General features: G+C 47.7%; 1 pseudogene; it reads left to right on the top strand.

The window, feature by feature from the left end:
- Positions 1 to 2,864: 2,864 nt before the first annotated feature.
- Positions 2,865 to 3,651, top strand: LOC124664634 (annotated as a pseudogene).
- Positions 3,652 to 3,930: the final 279 nt, after the last annotated feature.

The raw sequence follows: 3,930 nt of genomic DNA, 5'->3' as shown, positions 1-3,930 counted from the left end.
TTTGTCACGCTGATGAACAAATCCCGCTCTTGACACATTCGCCTCAGCCTACCCCTTCGGAATACATGTGAACACTTTTATGATCACCCTGTTACGTTGTGACGGTTGATGTAGTCAAGACAAACTCCGGTGATAGTAATTAAATATGATCTCACTGAAGGATTAGGTCACTACGCTTTCATAATTATCACAACCGTGAACATTGTGACTTGATCGCATTACAATTTTATATATTGGGTATGTCCATCATGTAATTCAACCAATGACATGATTCCATTGTCATTTGACACAAATATCCGTGGCTAGGAAACCTCGATCATGGATGACCACAATGAGCTAGTTTGCATATATGCTCACTAGGGACCTTAGTTTGTTTACATAACACACATTTATCAATGTTTCCAATTAATACAGTTCTACCATTTGCACGAAACTTATTATGAACTATTGATATATAATAATAAATATTCTTTGTTATTTGCCTCTAGAGGCATCTCATGGCTCCGCTGGATGCCATCTGCGATGACCTCGTCATTGCTGGCTCGCCGCATGCCACGCATGCCTTGAATACTATCTCGCTTTTGCAAATTGCACCAGAAGTGCAATGGGTCATCTAGTAAATGTAAACACCGGTGGAGCTTCCCTATGGTCAAAGGGGGCCATTGCCCTCCCCCATAGATCTAGAAAATATTTAATATTTCTATACTATTAGCCGTTCTAACTCCACTTCACCCCTTCGATTGTCCCCACGAAGCCCAGGGCGCAAGGTAGAATTTTTTTGATCAAAAGATAGACACTAGACGACGCGCTCCCCATATGACACTTCTTGCAAGACAAGCACCGATAGAGACTTCTCCAATGGCGTTCTCTAGATCAGATAGAATATCTACCATGACCTCCTTTTCCAACTCTATCCTAGGATGTTTTTGAACTGGTTATAGGTTGAAGGCTTCTCTGCCGGCCCTCTTGCCTTCACACTAGTAGAAAACAGGGCTTCCGTTCGGAGGCCCTGCGAGCAACAGTCCCAACCACCGATCTTAGCTAAAGTAGGGATTGAAACCCCGCTCGCCAGCGAAAGAGCACGGTCTGCCACATCTCCATCTCCAAGGCCATAAGGCCACCGGATCTGAGGCAGACCGGCGAAATCACCGACGGGAGGGACGGGGCTCGAAATCGCCTGTCTTTCGCCTCGATTTACTATAGTGAGGGAAAGAGGGTTCGAGTCGACAAGGAATGGCACGGTGACTTGATATTTGTTTTTTTAGATGGAACTAGCAAAAGTGCCCGTGCGTTGCTACGGATTCTCCATCTGCTTTTTTAGACACGCGTGCTACGACACCTTCCTAAGCTCTAAGGTGTCACCGCTATGGCTTCCTCTTTTCCTGTTCACTGAGTACGTAGTGCCGCCCTGCCCTCCCCTTTCTTGAGTTCTCCTACACATCATTTTGCTTGAAGACACATTAGCCTACACCAGCATTTTTGCATTGCGCGTCGCCCTGGATCTAGGTTTCGGTGGGCTTCACCATGTCATGTCCAGCTCGAATCCCTGGTGCGCCACTCTACAACGGGGAACCGATTGTCTTCACCGGCTACAATTTAATGGGCAAAACCGGTTTCCATAAAGATATTGATTTTATTGCAAAAGTTGTCATTTCAAATTTGCCTATTTATTTTATTCCTTCATTTGGTATGTACTCCTCGGGTCTGATAAGATTGACGCGAGTGTGTACACTAATTAGCCTAGGTTAAGCACAAACTTTGCGTCGATTAAATCCGACCAGATAAGTACGTCTGAGCCAAACCTGGACATGAAAAGCCAAAAAAAAAAACATCAGGCCAAAGAAGCCCAAGCGTGCTTCATCCCTTGAGAAGAAATAAAAAACAGCAGCATGAAGAGAGGCCCATACGTACGTTATCCATTGCTCGTTCCCACAACCAGGCTAGGACACCCTAGATCTGGCTGCTAATCCTTTCTCAGCGCCGCTACTCTTCTTGTATTTCTTTACAAGTACGCGATGCAACTCTTCCTGCCCCCCTTCGTTAACCTCTGCTTAATTCAGAGCTAGCTCGCCGCATGGATCCCTCGATTTCTGCTGGCTGCCGCCGGTCCCGGCGCCTCTGCTCATTTTCTCACTCCGCCCCCGGCTCCACTCCATCAGGTGTCCTTCCCACACACACCGCGGCCGTTTTTTCCTTTAGCTCGCCGGACGGGCCGTCCGCTTAATTTCCAAGACAGTTTGTTTTCATTCCCCCCATGTATGAGCCATCCGAATCTTCCGTTCTCATTGATCATTAGATCTTAGATCTTCTGCTTATGCCTTTCCGACCTGTTGACATCCAGGAAATTTGAGTATATAAATCGGTAAAACTTGTCATAAAGAAACGAGGTGGTACTTTAATCTAAACATCTCTTCAGATATGCAGAGTTTTTCGTCTTGTACGTGTTTGATTGATATGGACGGAAATATCAGGCCGTCCGTCCGGCAAAGTGGCATCAACTGGTCCGGCCCATACGCCCACACGTTCTTTCCAGCCTTCTGATCCACGTTTGAGTCGGAAGGCGCGGGATGTGCTGGCCTGCAGCGTCCGCACGTCGATGGTTCGTTCGTTTGGTGGGAAAAGAAGAAACAGAACGAATCGGTAGGTGGCACTTTGATGTATTATGCGATTTGGTGGGAGGGTAAAACGGTCCAAAAAAAAGCGTTGACGAAATTTTTTGGCAGAAACCTTAGCTCCTTTATTATTAGGTATTAGGTATAGATACAGGAGTCGCCGTTGTGTGAGATTAATTTTGACTTGTTCTACTGGGGAACAGCATAGCACAGTGCACAAATACAGTTTCAGAATTCAGAGTACACCGGTCGATGTTGATCAGATGGGATCATGTTTTTTCTTTTTACGGGGGTAGATGGGATCATGTTGCTACCTTTTGCTCGCAGTACAAGACTGCGGCGGAAGCCGCCGCTGATGCCGTGCGGGTCTATGCGAGGAATCCAATTCGGCCAAGCGCATCATTCACACCGCATTGGCGTCGGCCGCTTAGCCACTCACATAGGCTTCCAGCGCCGCCACCGCGGTGTGCACAGTACATGATTTCATCTCTGAATCCTGTTGGACTCCTCTCGACATCGTTTACCCTCTCCAGAACGGGCACTTCGATGTAAGTGGTATTCTTCTTCGAACTGACCTATACTAAAGCATGACACATGATCTGAAGTTTCTGAACTCCGGATGCAAAAATGGCAGTCTTCCTATTTAAATTCATGCCGACTCTTACTGCATAAGTACATAGAGCCAAAGCTCCTGAGAAGGAGCTCCTCGGGTATAATGACGGCGAGAACCAGCCATTCGAGGTGGTCACCCTATGGCCTGTCGTGGGGACATGGTCATCGGCCACGTCCCGAAGGCAGTGGAAAGCACGGTAGCACCGTTGACCGGACAGGGGACCTGCTTCACACCACCGGTGTAAAGGCTGCTGGGCTCGGTGCCGCTGGTGAACGTCGACGACGTCTGTGCCGCCCACGTCTTCTGCATTGAGCAGCCTTCTCTCTCCGACCGGTTCCTCTCTGCGCTGCCACCTACCCAACGATCCACGACATCCTGAACCACTACGTCACCAAGTACCCTCAACCCGACCTCCTTAGAGAGTAAGCCCTGAATTCTTCACCTGCAACACTATCAAGAACTGCGTGTTCTTTGGCAAGGTACATTGTTTGCCACTCTCTCGATGGGTCGACGTCCAACATCTCGTGAAATTCGTCGCCGACATCCATGATGGTTTGTTTTGCTTCTGTGGTTGGTTGGTTGACCGACTGAATTAGCGAGACGGAAGCCAACCTCTCTTGATCCATTTGACTTCAGTATTGTCAGATTGTTGTTTGATTTTTTTGCTTTGGCGACCGGAGAAAGATTGCAGATGTTAATTACCAG

Source organism: Lolium rigidum, chromosome 1 (genome assembly GCF_022539505.1).
Source record: "Lolium rigidum isolate FL_2022 chromosome 1, APGP_CSIRO_Lrig_0.1, whole genome shotgun sequence".
Lineage (NCBI taxonomy): Eukaryota > Viridiplantae > Streptophyta > Magnoliopsida > Poales > Poaceae > Lolium > Lolium rigidum.
This window is presented reverse-complemented; position numbering and strand designations above follow the sequence as displayed.